Below are 18,062 nucleotides of genomic sequence, written 5' to 3' on the forward strand. Positions count from 1 at the left end.
TTGTGGGAAGGGGGACATTTACGAAAATTACCATGTCTTATCTTATAGAAAATAGACCTGAATGTAATGTTTTTGAAATTGCTGTATACAAAACTCATTTTCTCTTTTTCTTCTTTTACTGTTCTTTTCTCTTTCCGTCTTTTCCTCCCTCCCTTTCTTCCTTTTTAAATATTTTTCAAACACATTAAAATCCAATACAGCTTTTGAATTCATTTTTCTTGTTTTATCCAGGCATTGCTGTGTAAGTGGCAAAAGTGACTCCTGCCCCAGCCCTGCAAGGGTAAGATAAAGAAGGCTCGTCATCTGTGCATGCGTCCATCTGAGTGGAACGTGAGTCCCGGCAGCTGCCGCCACCGCGCCGGTCCCTCCTGTAATCCAAGCCCGGTGTCAGAGGAGGCGCCGCGGCTCGGGTTGCCCTAAACGCGCCGGTCTATCATGCCACCGTACAACATAATTAGCCGCTGACACCAGGTGCTGCCTGGTTCTTGCCACGTTACACTTCTCGCGTTTCTTGTTTGTAAAGTGTTCCCCCTTTTCAATTAGCCGCGCTGCGCCCTCCACTTCCGCATCCAACTGCGCAGGTGCCGGGGCCCCGGAGCCGCCTCTGGCAAACAGGCTCTGCTAAGCGCGGCGTCCGCGCCCAGTGGTGGCAAAACGACGGAAGGCCTGTCGCGAGGCAAAGTGTATTCCACAGGCTGCGGCTGAAGCCACTCCCCTTTTGTGCATGCTTCAAGAAGAGACGAAGGAAAGCGTCTATACCGAAGCTCAGGTAACCACCGCTGCGTGTGTCCCTTTGCTACTGTTGCGTGCTGGGCATGGAAAGATCTTGGAGGGGCGTAGTCCCCGCGTTTCACACTCTGACCCTCTTTGAAGTGGCTGCAGGTAGCCCGGCTGCTTTGTACATTCAAGGCCCTGCTCCTCATCCCCGCAATAAACAATACCTTTTTCATTTTTTCCCCAGTAGTAATTATCCTTTTATATTTACGTAAAGGGGCTGCCCTCCGAGTGAGCATAAATGCCGACGACCATAGGAGTTAGTTACTCTGTGCCTGGCTGTATTGCATTAGCTGCTAATTACTCTGAGGTCCCCTAATGCCTCTGGTCTTCTCCACTAAAGCACACGGTGTCATTTAAATTTACATTGTGTCATAATACCCTGATGTTATGACACAGCCAAGTGTATTTTGAGGTGTATGGTTTGTTTTCCCCCAATGGTGCTGCAGGAAGTTGCAGCAGGTGTGGCCCCTCCCCCTAGGCAAGAGGCGTGGATTCAGGTGTTACCTGTTTTACTCCTGATGAAGTTGGGCAAATCAGTTGGCTCTGGAGTAATGAGTAGCCCCTTCCTCATTGACCATTGCAAGCGAAATGTTCTTGCATTCTTTCTATTCTGGTGAGACGTAACTTGTGTTCATGAAATGCTAGCCAGGTGATTTACATTTATTTCTAAATAATGTATTTCTAGATGTAAACCTGTGAACTGGACGTTATTACTCTCATTTCACCACAAGGAGAATGGTACTCAGCTTTATGAAGCAAATTCACCTGGTGCAAGGCCTGAATGTGAATCCTGGCCTGCCTCTTAAGTACTAGTGTGCAGTCCTACACCACAGGATTAGGGGATATATTGGAAAATCGAAAGAGTTAAATTGTCGTAGGGTTGTTTGAGGTGTGTTTATATTTATTATGCAGATGTATCTTCATTGATATAATTTTTAATTTATTTTTTGAGGTGGAGTCTCACTCTGTCATCCAAGCTGGAGTGCAGTGGTATGAGCGCAACTCACTGCAACTTCCACCTCCTGGGTTCAAGTAATTCTCTTTCCTCAGCCTTTCTAGTAGCTGGGACTATAAGCGTGCACCACTACGTCTGGCCTTTTTTTTTGAGATGGGAGTTTCACTCTTGTTGCCCAGGCTGGAGTGCAATGGTACGATCTCGGCTCACCCCAGCCTTTGCCTCCTGGGTTCGAGTGATTCTCCTACCTCAGCCTCCCAAGTAGCTGGGATTACAGGAATGTTCCACCATGCCTGGCTAATTTTGTCCAGGATTTCTTCATGTTGGTCAAGCTGGTCTCAAACTCCCGACCTCAGGTGATCTGCCCGCCTCGGCCTCCCAAAATGCTGGGATTATAGGTGCAAGCCATTGCAACCGGCCTACCTTTTTTATTTTTAGTAGAAATGGGGTTTTACCATGTTGGCTAGGCTAGTCTTAAACTTCTGACCTCAAGTGAATCCACCTGCCTCAGCCTCCCAACGTGCTGGGACTACAGGCATGACCCACCATGCCTGGACAATTTTTAATTATTTTATTTTTAAAGATAGGAACGGGGTCTTGCTAGATTGACCAAGCTGGTCTCTGATTCCTGGCCTCAAGTAGTCCTCCTGCTTCTGACTTCCAAAGTGCTGGGATTGTAGGCATGAGCCACATACCCAGCCTGATATAATTTTTGATTAACTGATCTTCACAAACACCATACACAGTGGGTCAGACCTGTTGCTCATATAACATTGTAGGTCATTTCACAGGTTCAAGGTGAATAGGCAGCCTGGACCAGAAACTCCCACAGGCCCTTTGTTCAACAAAGCACGCATTACCTCTAGCACATTTTCAAATTTATTATTCTACCAACTCAATCACTAAAAATCAGTGGTCGGAACTAGCTCTTTATTTTATTGGATACTTTCGAGTGCTATACAACTATATGACACAGTCTCAGAAATGGTGGTTCAAGAGTAGCAAGAGTACCTTTCATGTCAGTTCAGGGGTGTCACTTGTATTAAAAAAACAGAGCTAGTCTCTGCTGCTCCAAGTAGGGAATCACACTCAAAAGGCATTTGACGGTAATCAGAGCAAAATTTCAGGCTAATGCTAAGACTCTCTGAAGTTAATATGGTTCAATAAAAGGGATTAGCCTTTTTCATAGTTAACTCAGTAGTTCTGGGATGAAGCTGCCATATCATGAGCAAACACAGGGGCAGAGACTTGTAGTAAATGGCATCATTTGAAAACAGCTCCACTCTTCACTAGCTCAAGGGAACAACCAAGTGGTAAAATAGGGATCTAATGGCCTCTGGTCCAGAATAGGAACTGAAGGCAACTCCTCCTCTTCCTCTGCTTCCTTCTTTTTCTCTTCATTGTCTTTTTTCCTTACCTGTCCTATATCTTAGAGTTTACCACTGCATTCCAAAGACAATGGAACCTCTTTGACTTCTCCCTTTCTTACACTGCTGGCATTTCACCTGAGCTGGCATTTCACCTCTTCAGCATTTTCGGTGTTTCTCACAGCCCTGTGGCCATTTCCGTGGCCTGCATCACTTCTCCCTTCCTGTGTCTTCTTCCCAACTTCCAGCCATCTTTCTTTCTTTCTTTCATTTTTTTTTTTAGAACCTCTGGTAGATTTATTTTATTTTTTGTTCTTTTTTTATTGCATTTTAGGTTTTGGGGTATATGTGAAGAACATGCAAGATAGTTGCATAGGTACACACGTGTCAGTGTGATTTGCTGCCTTCCTCTCCTTTACCTATATCTGGCGTTTCTCCCCATGCTATCTCTCCCCAACTCCCTAACCCCTGCTGTCCCTCCCCTATTCCCCGGAACAGACCCCAGTGTGTAGTGCTCCCCTCCCTGTGTCCATGTGTTCTCATTGTTCAACACCTGCCTATGAGTGAGAACATGCGGTATTTCATTTTCTGTTCTTGTGTCAGTTTGCTGAGAATGATGGTCTCCAGGTTCATCCATGTCCCTAGAAAGGACACCAACTCATTGTTTTTGATGGCTGCATAATATTCCATGGTGTATATGTGCCACATTTTCCCTGTCCAGTCTATCATCGATGGCCAGCCACCTTTCTTAATGCTGGCAGACTTGTCTTTCTGAAGTTCAGGCAAAGCCGTGTCATTCCATTTTCCTTCTTCAATACTAACTTCTTCAAATCTGCAAAAACTAAAGAAGCCCAGTTTTTTTTTGTTTGTGTGTTTTTGCTAATTTTTACGGAAGTATATTTGACCATGGGATAACTATTAACATTTTTATGGGACACTAAAATTACAAGGACTGCAATTTGAGAATCAAAAAGCTACATAGTAGCCTCCCTCCTTATCTGCAAAGGATAACATCAAGCCCTACATACACTGTTTTTTCCTATGTATACATACCTATCTGTGATACATTTAATTTACAAATCAGACATAGCAAAAGATTAATGAGAACGCTAGTAACAAAGTAGCACAATTATAATAGTATACTATAATACAAGTTATGAATGTGGTCTCTTTCTCTCTCTCTCTCAAAATATCTTATTGTGTTGTACTCATTCTTCTTCTTGTGATGATATGAGATGACAGAATGCCAAGTAATGAGTTGAAATGAGGTGAATGACTTAAGCACTGGCATACAGTGTTTAACACTTATGAATTATTTCTAGAATTTTTTATTTAATATTTTCAGACCACCATTGACCTCAGATAACTGGGTGTGGAAAGAGAAACTGTAGATAAAGAAGAACTACAATATTAAGCTTTTTGTATGGCTTCATAGAAGCATTTCTTCCTCTTCCATTATTACTTGGTTGATGCCAGTAAAGAGAAACATTGTCAGGAGGTTCGTTTTTAGGCTAACCTTTACTGAGCATTTACGCTATGCCAGCTACTGTGTTAGGCACTTTACATGCACCGTCTTGCGTTAATCTTTCTCAACCCCTATTTGGAAACAGCTATTAATATTATTTTCCAGAGTGAAAAAGAGGCTAGGTAACTCTTCTAAGGACTTTGGTAGGATAGTAGAGTTAGGATGTAAATGGAAATGGGATAGATACCATTTTCATGTAGGAAGACCCATTGTGGTGTTTTGTTTGGACATGAGGGGTATTTTTAAAGTTTGGCACACATCAGGACATTTGCCAATTCACATTCTTCTAAGGCACGCTTCCCTTGCTGTAATTAGGGAAGGGCCTTTGGCACATCTGAAATACAGGGAAGACATACAGGTGAAATTTTTTTTTTTTTTAATTAAGAGACAGAGTTTCGCTCTTCTTACCCAGGCTGGAGTGCTGGCACAATCTCGGCTCACTGCAACCTCCGCCTCCTGGGTTCAGGCAATTCTCCTGCTTCAGCCTCCCGAGTAGCTGGGATTATAGGCACGCGCCGCCATGCCCAGCTAATTTTTTGTATCTTTAGTAGAGACGGGGTTTCATCATTTTGACCAGGATGGTCTCGATCTCATGACCTCGTGATCCACCCACCTTGGCCTCCCAAAGTAGGTGAAACTTTTAAAAAGACTGCATTGGTTCTCCCAACTCTGTCTTGTTTCAGATCTGCTTGTGGCTCCAGTCATGTTGTAAATGAAATCAGTTTTTACCCCTGCTGTCTGATTTCAGCCAACAGCTAAAATTTTTACCACTTTTTTTGGTTACCAGGGGGTTTCTAGTTTAAAATGATGTATCTTCTTTGGTTTAATAACAGGAGATTGGGATTGCAATCTTGAGTTTGGTTCAGAAATAAAGTGAAACCACACATGGTCTGCAGCTGAGGGAAGGCAGATACTCATGCTAAAGTGTAAGGAGAACTTGTGAGGAATCACAACACCTGTGAAGATCCTGCTGCCTGGTTTTGTGGCTGCCCCATGATAACAGTGCACACTGCAGCCTCAAAACTGAATGGAGGGCCGCCTTTGCAGGACATGGGACTGCTCATTGTCAAGAGAACAATTGAGTTTCTGTCTGATCAATACAAAAGTGGGTAGTTGTGTGACCTCAAGCAAGCCACTTAATTCTTCTGGATTTGGGTTTTTTAAATCTACATAGCGAACCCATCCCAGCAACCCTGGCATCTTGCTCTTTCTCAAATCCTGTCAGAGTCCTCATGCCTCTGCTTCCAAGGCTCCATCTTTCTATCATGTTCCTCTTACCTCAGATACACAGTCTCACTTATTTATTCCAAAGCATGGATCATTGTTTAGCCTATTTTAATTTTTTACAACTTTATTTTTTGGAGCAGTTTTACATTTAGGAAAGATTGCACAAAACATAGAGTTCCCCTATAACCCTTCCTCCTCATTCCCGCTCCCTCAGTTTCCCCTATTATTAATATCTTGCAATAGTGTGGTACATTTGTCAGAATTAATGAGTTGATATTGATACATCATGGTCTACTGAATCCATAGTTTACATTAGGGTTCACTCTTTGGGTTGTGCATTCTATGGATTTTAACAAATATACAGTGATATGTTTCTTCTATTACAGTATCATATGGAATAATCCCTTTTCCCTAACTCCCCCACCCCCACCTGCCCACCACACAAACCCTGTGTTCCATCTCCTCGTTTCTCCTTCCTTTATCCCAAACCTCTGGCAATCGCTGACCTTTTTACTGTCTCTTCACAGAATTTCAAATAGCTGCAATCATACAACATGCAGCCTTTTCAGACTAGCTTCTTTCATTTAGTGATATGTATCTAAGTTTCTCCATCACTTTTCATGGCTTGATAGCTCATATCTTTTTTTTGTTTTTGACACAAAGTCTTGCTTTGATGCCCAGGCTGGAGTGCAGTGGTGCATGTTGACTCACCGCAGCCAGTGATTCTCTTGTCCCAGCCTCCTGGATAGCTGAGATTGTAGGCACACGCCATCATGGCCTGCTAATTTTTGCATTTTTAGTAAAGACGGTTTCCCCATGTTGGCCAGGCTGGTCTTGAACTCCTGACCTCAGGTGATCCGCCCGCTTCGGCCTCCCAAAGTGTTGAGATTATAGGCATGAGCCACTGTGCTCGGCCTCATTTCTTTTTATCATTGACTAGTACTCCACTATATGGATATTTTGTTTATCCATTCACCTATGGAAGGTTATCTTGGTTGCTTCCAATTACTAGGAATTATGAATAAAGCTGCTATGAACATGATGTGCAGGTTTTCTTTTGGATATACATTTCCAATTCATCTGCATAGAAAACTAGCAGTGCAATTCTGGATGATGTAGTAAGCCTACATCTAGCTTTGTAAAAGACACCAGACTGTCTTTCAAAATGGCCATACTGATTTACTTTTTTACTCTTCAAAGTTTGACTACGTGCCTCATCAGTTACAAATGTGCCTCTTATTTACAGTTCCCTCAATGGAACCTGTTGTCAGACTTTCAGATTTTTGCCAGTCTGCTAGGCGAGAAATTATATTTCAGGGTAATTTTCATTTATGCTTCTCTTTGTGTGAGTGAGCTTGGTACATTCCGCGTGTTTGAGGGTCACTTGGTTTTCTATTTCTGTGAACTGGCAATTCATATCTCATGCTCGTGTTTCAATCAGGTTCTTACTGGGTTTTTTGGCCTTTATTTTTAACAGGTCTGTGTATACTAGGGGTATACATTTTTCCATTTTTCATCCATGGTGTAAACTGGAAATTTTTCCCCAAATTTGACATTTGTCTTTTTACTTTACTTTGTTTTTTAACTGTGACACATTCTCCTTATTGTAGTCAATTTTATAATTCTTTCACTCATAACTTAATGATTTTGAGTTATAGTTAGAAAAACATTTCCCTTCTGAGGTTATGGAAGAATTCATCTACTTTTTAAAATCTCTAATCCATTTGGAATGTATTCTGCTGTAAACTGTGAACGAAAGATCAAATTTTATGTTATTCCATATGGTGATCCATGATCCTAGCATCATTTATTAAAAGCTCTACTTTTATTCCCACTGATTTTTCAGATGTCATTTTCATATACGCCAAATTTCTATTTGGAATTGTAGACTCTTTCTGGGTTTTATAATTTGTTCGGTCCACCTGTTCATTTATGCAGGCATCAAAACCTACCATTTTCTTTATGATATTTTAATATCTGGTGATAAATATTTCTCAGAATTGCTGCAGAAGAATATTTTTATCCATTGAGATATAATGTATGTATAATAAACCTCATTCATTTAGCTTGTACTATTCAAAGTACTTCAATAAGTATATTCACTGTGAAACCACTGCTACTATCACAATGCCAATCATTTCCAAAACCAGCGTACATTTCCTGTTGCCACTTTGAAGCTCATTCTGCTCCTTGTAAATGAGTGATATGCTTTTTGTCAACGTAGATTAGTTTGCATTTTGTAGACTTTAATGTACATGGAAACATGCTGTATTTACTCTTTTAATATCACTTCTTTGACTCTGCATGATTATTTTCAGATGCGTATTATGTCAGTAGTTTATTCTTTTTGTGATCAAGTAGAATTTCATATTATATGAGTAAACTGCACTTTGTCCATTCACCTGTTCATGGACATTTTGTGAGTTCCTCTTGGCTCTTAAAAATGAAAGGGCTATAAACATTTCTGTACGATGTTTTGTGAACATATACTTTCCAACCTTAGGTAAATACTTAGAAGTAGAATGCTGAGTCATGTGGTAGGTGTATGTTAAATGTTTTTAAAACGGTAAACTGTTTTTAAAAGTAAATGTGCCATTTTGCATTCCACCGAAGTTCCAGTTGTTGCATTTTTTCATCAATGCCTGGTGTTGGCATCTTCTATATTTTGACTATTATAATGGAGATGTACAGTTATCATTTGGTGATTTTAATTTAGATTTACCTCAAGATTAGAATTTGAGCATCTTTTAATGGGATTATTGCCATTTTTCTTTCAAGAATAGTGTGTTCAAATTTTGCCTTTAAAAATACTATGTTTTTTATATTATTGGATTATATGAGTTCTTTATGTATTCCGGATATGTGTATTACAAAAATGTCTATCATTCTGTACTTTGCTTTTAATTGTTTAAAATGCAAACTTTATTTTACTTTATTACAATCATATTTATCATTCTAAGTGGTTTGTGTGTTAAATGCCCAAGCTAAGAAATCTTTGTCTGTCCCCAAACTGCAGAAACTATTTTTACTTTTTTTTTTTTTTTTTAAAAGGTTTTACCTTTGACATTATATCTATGCATCATCTCTGGTAAATGCTGTATATCCTGTGATAGACAGGTCACTCTGATTTTCATTTGGAAGTCCAGTTGTTTCATCGTGGTATATTGTAGCTAACTCTCATTTTTTATTGTCAAGAATCAACTGGTAACGTATGTGTGAGGCTATTTCTAAACTTTATTTTGTTCTGTTTATCCATATGTTTGTTCTTTCTCCAGTGCCATGTGGGCTTGAAATAAGGTAGTGTAAAGTTTCTATCTTGATTCTTTTCTAAATCAGGTAGTGTAAATTTTCTGTTTTGATTCTTTTTTTTTTTTTTTTTTTTTTTTTTTAATTTTTTTTTTTTTTGAGACGGAGTTTCGCTCTTGTTACCCAGGCTGGAGTGCAATGGCGCAATCTCGGCTCACCGCAACCTCCACCCCCTGGGTTCAGGCAATTCTCCTGCCTCAGCCTCCCGAGTAGCTGGGACTACAGGCACGCGCCACCGTGCCCAGCTAATTTTTTGTAATTTTTAGTAGAGATGGGGTTTCACCATGTTGACCAGGATGGTCTCGATCTGTTGACCTCATGATCCACCCGCCTCGGCCTCCCAAAGTGCTGGGATTACAGGCTTGAGCCACCGCGCCCGGCCCTGATTCTTTACTGTTATAGTTTGTTTGAACTTCCACACAAATTTTAGAACTGTCTTCTCAAAGTTCTAACATTTTTTTCCTACAAAAAAGCATGGTAACATTTGAATTAGCGTGAATTTGAACACTTAGATTATTTTGGGAAGAAACATTTTTTAATTCAGGAAACCAATATTTCTCTGTATATGTTTAGGTCATCTTTCATATCCTGTAACAATATTTTGTAGTTTTCAGTGTAAATGTTTATATCTCTTTTAAATTTTTCTAAGTATTTTGTGTTTTTTTGATGTTATTGCAAATGGCAATTTTATTTTAGTTTCTAACTGGTGTTAGTGTACAACAGTACATTTGATTTTCCTATATTTACCTTTAATCTAAGGGCTTTATAAATTTACTTTGTTGTTTTGTAGAATTCTTAGGATTTTTATATAAATAATTATGTCATCTTCCAATAAAGAGAGTTTTATTTCTTCCTTTCTATTCTCTATGCCTTTTGTTTCTTCTTGCCTTTTAATAATAGTTAGAACATTTAGTATAATTCTTTAATTTTTTTAATTTTAAATTTTTATGGTAAATAGTAGGTGTAAATGTTTTTGAGATATTGTGATCTGTATCATACACAATGCATACAATGTGTAATAATCACATTGAAGTAAATGGGGCATCCATCACTCAAGCATTTACCATTTCTTTGGGTAATGATAAATCATTCCAATTATACATTTTTAGGTTATTTTTAAATTTATAATAAATTTTTATTGACTGTAGTCACAATATTGTGCTATCAAATACTAGATCTTATTCACTCTAATTATATCTTTGTACTCATTAACGATGCCCACACTCTCCTCTCCCACTACCCTTCCCAGCCTCTGGTAACAATTATTCTACTTAATATCTCCATGAGTTCCATTATTTTAATTTTTAATTCTCACAAATGAGTGAGAAAACGTGAAATTTGTCTTTCTGTGCCTGGCTTATTTCGCATAACATAATGTTCTCCGATTCCATCCTTGTTGCAAATGACGGGATGTCCTTCATTCTTTTTTAATGGCTTAATGGTGTAATTTGAAGTCAGGAAATGTAATTCCTTCAGTTTTGTTCTTTTTGCTCAGGACAGCTTTGGCTATTCTGGATCTTTTGTGATTCCATATAAATTTTCGAATTGTGTTTTCTATTTCTGTGAAGAACGTCATTAGTATTTTTATAGGAATCGCATTGAATTTGTAGATTGCTGAGTACTCTGGCCATTTTAACAACATTGATTCTTCCAATTCATAAACAGGGAATATCTTTCCATTTTTTGTGTCCTCATCAGTTTTTTTGCGTCAATATATTGTAACTTTCATTATAGAGGTCTTTCACTTCTTTGGTCAAGTTTATTCTTGGGTATTTTATTTTAGGAGCTATAGTAAATGAGATTACTTTCTTGCTTTCATTTTCAGATTATTTGCTATTGTCAGATAGAAATGCCAATCATTTTTCCATGTTGATTCTGTATGCTGAAACTTCACTCAATTTTTTTTTTCTATCAGTTCTAACAGTTTTTTGCTGGAGTCTTTAGGTTTTTCCAAATAGAAGATTATATCATCTACAGATAAGGATAACTTCTTCCTTTCAACTTGGCTGTTCATTATCTCTTTCTCTGTCTGATTGCTTCGGTTAGGACTTCCAGTACTATGTTGAATAATGGTGGTGAAAGTAGGCATCCTGGTCTTGTTCCAGATCTTACAGAAAAGGCTTTCAGGTTTTCCTCATTCAATACGCCTCTGTCATGTATGGCTTTTATTACGTTGAGGTACATTCCTTTCATACCCAGTTTTTTGAGAGTTTTTATCATAAAGGGATGAATTTTATGCAATGCTTTTTCAGTATCAGTTGAAATGATCATATGGTTTTTGTCTTTCATTTTGTTTATGTGATATATCACATTGATTGATATGCATATGTTGAACCATCCCTGCTTCCCTGGGATAAATCCCACATGGTCATGATGAATGATCTTTTTAATGTATTGTTGAATTCAGTTTGCTGGTATTGAGAATTTTTGCATCAATGTTCATCAGATATATTGGCCTGTAGTTTTTGTTTGTTTGCTTTGTTTTGTTTTTTAACATGTCTTTTTTTTTTTTCTAATTTTGGTATCAGGGTAATGCTGATCTCTTAAAATGAGGGTGGAAGTATTCCCTTCTCCTTTATTTTTCAGAATAATTTGAATAGGATTAGTATTTGTTCTTTAAATGTGGGTTAGAATCCAACTGTGAAGTCTTTAGGTCCCATGCTTTTCTTTACTGGAAACCTTTTTTATCATAGCTCAATCTCATCACTTATTGAATTATTCATGTTTTGGATTTCTTCATGGTTTAATCTTTGCAGGTTATATCTAAAAATTTATCAATTTCTTCCATGTTTCCCAATTTACTGGCATATTTGCTCACATTAGCTCTTAATGGTCCTTTGAGTTTCAGTTGTGATGACTCCTTTGTCATCTCTAATTTTATTTGTTTGAATCTTCTCTTTTTATTCCTAATTCAATTGGCCAAAGGTTTGTCAGTATGTTTTATCTTTATAAACTTGTCATTTCACTGACCTTTTTATTTTTTACATTTTAATCTATTTCTACTGTGATCATTATTTCTTTTCTTCTATTAATTTTTGGTTTGGTTTATTTTGCTTTTATAGTTCTGTAAGATGCAGTGTTAGTGTTTTTTTTTTTTTTTTACTTTTTTGATGTAGGCATTTAGTGTCACAAATTTTCCTCTTAGTACTGCTTTTGCTGTTCTCATAGGTATTGGTATGTAGTGTTTCCATTTTCATTTGTTTCAAGAAATTTTTAAATTTCCTTCTTAATTTCTTCATCGATCCAAAGGTCATTTAGAGGCATATTGTTTAATTTTCATGTGTTTGTATGGCTTCCAAAATTTCTTTTATTATTGATGGCCCATTTTATTTCAATGTGGTCAGAAAAGATACTTGATATGATTTCAATTTTTTTGAATTTTTAAAGACTTGTTTTGTGACTTAACATATGGTCTAACCTTGCGAATGAGCTGTGTGCTGAGGAGAAGGATATGTATTCTGTAGCTTTTGAATGAAATGTTCTATATATATATAATTCTAAATAAAAATGTTAAGTCTGGAAATTCTTATCTTATTCTTGCTTATGAAAAGTGTTAAGTGTTTCACCTTTAAGTATATTAGCTATATGCTGTTTGCACCTGATTTTTATCAGATTACGGAATGTCCCTTCTAATCAGAATTTGTATAAGTTTTCAGCACTTTCTTTTCAGTTTTGTCAAATACATTTTCCGCTGCAGTTGACATATGTGTTTTCTCCCATATTCTGTAAATATAATAAATCACGGCATCAATCACAGACTCCAGGAGTTTATACTAATGGGCCAGCTTTATTACAAAGAATGAAGTCGTGTCAGAAGAAGGAAAATATCTGTTGGTAAGGGTCCAGGGATCTCGGCGTAGGCTTTTTGTCCTGTCACGGCTGCATTACACCGGGCACTTTGAGCGCTGTTCTGGAGTCACACTACTGGCAAGCACGTGAAGGACTTCGGTACCAGAGAGGCCCAGAGTCTGCTCACAGTCACAGAGGTCCCTTTTTTGCTGTGTAAACAGCTTTCATCTCTGGGCCTTTACACTCTCCTTCAACCCAGCCAAGGTTCACTGAAACTAGGTGTAAGTGATAAACCTAATTTTTATTCTTTATTTTAAGTCCCGGGGTACATGTGCAGGATGAGCCCGTTTGTTACACAGGTAAATGTTTGCTATGTTAGTTTGCTGTACCTATCAGCCCATTACCTCAGTGTTAAGCCCAGCATGCGTTATCTATCTTTCCTGATGCTCTCCCTCCCTGTGCCCCCTCCTGAGAGGCCCCAGTATATGTTGTTCCCTTCGCTGTGTTCATGGATTCTCATTGTTCAGCTCCCACTTGTAAGTGAGAAGATGCAGTCTTTGGTTTTCTGTTCTGTGTTAGTTTGCTGAAAATAAAGGCTTCCAGCTCCATCCATGTACCTGCCAAAGAAATGACCTCATTCCTTTTATGGCTGTATAGTATTCCACGGTGTAATATACCACATTTTTTTAAAATCAGTCTCTCATTTATGGACATTTGGGTTAATTTATGTCTTTGCTATTGTGAATAGTGCCGCGATGAACATACACATGCGTGTATCTTTATAATAGAATTATTTATATTCCTATGAGTATATACTCAGTAATGGGATTTCTGGGTCAAATGATATTTCTGTTTCTAGGTCTCTGAGGAACTGCCATCCTGTTTTCTCTAATGGCTGAACTAATTTACATTCTCACCAACAATGTATAAGCATTCCTAAAACTGCAACCTCTCCAGTATCTGTTGTGTCTTGACTTTTTAATAATTGCCATTCTGACTGGCATGAGATGGTATCTCATCGTGGTTTTGATTTGCATTTCTCTAATGGACAGTGGTGTTGAGCTTCTTTTCATATGTTTATTAGCTGCATGAATGTCTTCTTTTTAGAAATGTCTGTTCATATCCTTTGCCCACTTTTTAATGAGGTTGCTAATTTTTTTTCTTCTAAATTTGTTTGAGTTCCTTGTAGATTCTGGATATTAGACCTTCTTCAGATGGATAGATTGAACAATTTTTCTCCCATTGAGTAGGTTGTCTGTTTGTTGTAATGACAGTTTCTTTTGCTGTGCAGAAGCTCTTTACTTAGATCCCAATTGTCCGTTTTTGCTTTTGTTGCAATTGCTCTTGACATTTTTTTTCTTTTCTTTTAAAATTATACTTTAAGTTCTGTGATACAGGTGCATAAAGTGAAAGTTTGTTACATAGAATACATGTGCCATGGTGGTTTGCTGCACCCATCAACCTGTGATCTACATTAGGTATTTCTCCTAATGCTATCCCTCCCCATCCCCTCACCCACTGACAGGCCCCAGTGTGTGATGTTCCCCTCCCTGTGTCCATGTGTTCTCATTGTTCAGCTCCCCCTTATGAATGAGAATATGTGGTGTTTGGTTTTCTGTTCCTGTGTTAGTTTGCTGAGAATGATGGTTTTCAGCTTCATCCATGTCCCTGCAAAGGTCAGGAACTCATCCTTTTTTATGGCTACAGAGTATTCCATGGTGTGTATGTGCCACGTTTTCTTAATCTAGTCTATCATTGATGAGCATTTGGTTTGGTTCCAAGTCTTTGCTATTGTGAACAGTGCTGTAATAAACATATGTGTGCATGTGTCTTTATAGTAGAATGATTTCTAATCATTTGGGTATGTACCCAGTAACGAGAGTGCTAGGTCAAATAGTATTTCTGGTTCTAGATCCTTGAGGAATCACCGCACTGTCTTCTACAATGGTTGAACTGATTCACACTCCCACCAACAGTGTAAAAGCATTCTTATTTCTCCACAGCCTTCCCAGCATCTGTTGTTTCCTGACTTTTTAATGATTGCAGTTCTAACTGGTATAAGATGGTGTCACGTTGTGGTTTTGATTTGCATTTTTCCAATGTCCAGTGACTTTTTTTCATATATTGGTTGGCTGCATAAAAGTCTTCTTGTCTAAAACACCAAAAGCAATGGCAACAAAAGCCAAAATTGACAAATGGGATCTAATTAAACTAAAGAGCTTCTGCACAGCAAAAGAAACTATCATCAGAGTGAAAAGGTAATCTAGAGAATAGGAGAAAAGTTTTACATTTATCTATCTGACAAAGGGCTAATATCTAGAACCTACAAGGAATTTAAACAAACTTACCAAAAAAAAAAAAAAAACAAAACAAAAACCCCACCAAACAACCCCATCAAAAAGTGGGCAAAGTATAAGAACAGACACTTCTCAAAAGAAGGCCTTTGACATTTTCATCATGAAAATGTCTTCGCTTGTGCCTATTTCCAGAATGCTTTTATCTAGATTTTCTTCCAGAGTTTTTATAGTTCTGGGTTTTAAATTTAAGGCTTTAATCCATCTTGAGTTAATTTTTGTATAAGGTATAAGGCACGGGTCCACTTTTAATTTTCTGCATATGGCTGGCTGTTCACTCAGTACCAGTTATCAAATAACGAATTGCTTGTCTTTGTCAGGTTTGTAGAAGATCAGATGATTGTAGATGCATGAACTTACTTCTGATTTCTCTATTCTGTTCCATTGGTCTATATGTCTGTTTTTGTACCAGTATCATGCTGTTTTGGTTGCTGCTGCCTTGTAGTATAGTTTGAGGTCAGGTAGGGTGATGCCTCCAGCTTTGTTCTTTTTGCTTAGAATTGCCTTACTATTTGGGCTCATTTTGGTTCCATATGAATTTTAAAAGTTTTTTTTTTCTCTAATTCTGTGAAGAATGTCAATGGTAGTTTAACAGGAATAGCACTGAATGTATAAATTAATTGGGGCAATATGGCCATTTTCACGATACTGATTTTTCCTATCCATGAGCTTGGAATGTTTTTCCAAATTTGCTTGTGTCCTCTCTGATTTCCTTGGTTAATGGTTTGTAGTTTTTGAAGAGGTCCTTTACTTTCCTTGTCAGCTGTATTCTTAGGTATTTTATTCTCTTTGTAGCAATTGTGAGTGGGAGTTCATTCATGATATGGCTGTCTGCTTCTTTGGTGTTGGTGTATAGGAAGGCTTGTGAGTTTTCCACATTGATTTTATATCCTGAGACTTTGCTAAAGTTGCTTATCACCTCAAGAAATGTTTGGGCTGAGACGATGGTGTTATATAGATATAGGATTATGTCATCTGCAAATAGAGACAATTTGACTTTCTCTCTTCTTCTCTGAATACACTTTATTTCTTCCCTTGCCTAATTGACCTGGCTAGAATTTCCAATACTCTGTTGAATAGGAGTGGTGAGAGAACGCATCCTTGTTTTGTGCTGATTTTCAAGGGGAATGCTTCTAGATTTTGCCTCTTCAGTGTAGTATTGACTGTGGATTTTCCATAAATAGATCTTATTATTTTATGGTATGTTCCTTCAATACATAGTTTATTGAGAGGTGTTTTTAACATGAAGGGACATTGAATTTTATCAAAGGCCTTTTCTGTGTCTATTGAGATAATCATGTGTTTTTTGGTTTAGTTCTGTTTATGTGATGAATTACATTTATTGATTTGCATATGTTGAACCAGCCTTGCATCCCAGGGTTTAAGCCAACTCGATTGTGGTCTATAAGGTTTTGGATACGCTGCTGGATTTAGCTGCCAGTATTTTATTGAGGATTTTTCACTGGTGTTCATCAGGGATATTGGGCTGATGTTTTCTTTTCTTTTTATTTGTTTTTATTGTTGAATCTCTGCCAGGTTTTGGTATCAGGATGATGCTAGCCTCATAGAATGAGTTAGGGAGGCCTTCCTTTTCAATCGTTTGGAATAGTTTCAAAGAAATGATGTTATCAGCTTCTCTTTGTACCTCTTGTAGAATTTGCCTGTAAATCCATCTGGTACTGGGCTTTTTTTTTTTTTTTTGGTTGGTGGGCTATTTATTATTTATTACAATTTCAGAACTCATCACTGGTCTATTCAGGGATTCAGCTTCTTCCTGGTTCAGTCTTGGGAGGGTATATGTGTCCTAGAATTTATTCATGTCTTCTAGATTTTCTAGTGTATTTGCATAGAGGTGTTTATATATCTTTTTGATAATTGTTTGTATTTCTGTGGGGTCAGTGGCAATATCCCCTTTATAATTTTTATTTTGTCTATTTGATTCTTCTCATTTTTCTTCTTTATTAGTCTAGCTAGCAACCTACCTATTTTATTACTTTTTTCAAAAAACCAGCTCCTGGATTCATTGATTTTTTGAAGGATTTTTTGTCTCTATCTCCTTCAGTTCCACTCTGATGTTGATTATTTATTTTCTTCTGCTAGCTTTGAGGTTTGTTTGCTCTTGGTTCTCTAGTCCTTTTAGCTGCGATGTTAGGATGTTGATTTGAGGTCTTTCTAGCCTTTTGGTGTGAACATTTAGTGCCACAAATTTTTCTCTTAACTTAACTGCTTTAGGTATATCCCAGAGATTCTGGTATGTTGTCTCTTTGTTCTCACTGGTTTCAAAAAACTTTTGATTTCTGCCTTAATTTCATTATTTACCCAGGAGTCATTCAAAAGCAGGTTGTTTAATTTCTAAGTAGCCGTGTAGTTTTGAGTGCGTTTCTTAATCTTGAGTTCTAATTTGATTGCACTGTGATCTGAGAGACTGTAATGATATTAGTTATTTTCATTTGCTGAGGAGTGATTTACTTCCAATTTTGTGATCAATTTTAGAGTAAGTGTCATGTGGTGCTGAGATGAATATATATTCTGTTGTTTTGGGGTGGACAGTTCTGGCTGCCCCTTGGTGGAGCAGATGTCTTGTGCTGGGGGGAATTCCTCTCATGCAGACTGCCCAGACACTTCAGAGTCAGCAGGCAGGATAAACAAGGTCTGCTGGACCCAGAGGCTGTGGCCACCCCTTTCCGCAGGAGCTCTGTCCTAAGAAGATCAGAGTTCTGTCTGTAGACCCCTGGCTGGAGTTGCTGAGGTTCCTGCAGGGA

General features: G+C 38.0%; 1 long non-coding RNA gene across 9 annotated transcripts in view; it reads left to right on the plus strand.

Moving 5' to 3' along the window:
• LOC118154464 (uncharacterized) overlaps nt 1-18,062 on the plus strand; it is a 924,399-nt gene that overhangs the window by 675,691 nt on the left and 230,646 nt on the right. For all 9 annotated transcript variants that reach the window (XR_013536616.1, XR_013536615.1, XR_013536618.1 and 6 more), the window contains one exon: nt 232-769. This is a non-coding gene — a long non-coding RNA (uncharacterized LOC118154464). The remainder of the gene's footprint in view (nt 1-231; nt 770-18,062) is intronic.

Source organism: Callithrix jacchus, chromosome 6 (assembly GCF_049354715.1).
Source record: "Callithrix jacchus isolate 240 chromosome 6, calJac240_pri, whole genome shotgun sequence".
In the NCBI taxonomy this organism is placed as follows: domain Eukaryota; kingdom Metazoa; phylum Chordata; class Mammalia; order Primates; family Cebidae; genus Callithrix; species Callithrix jacchus.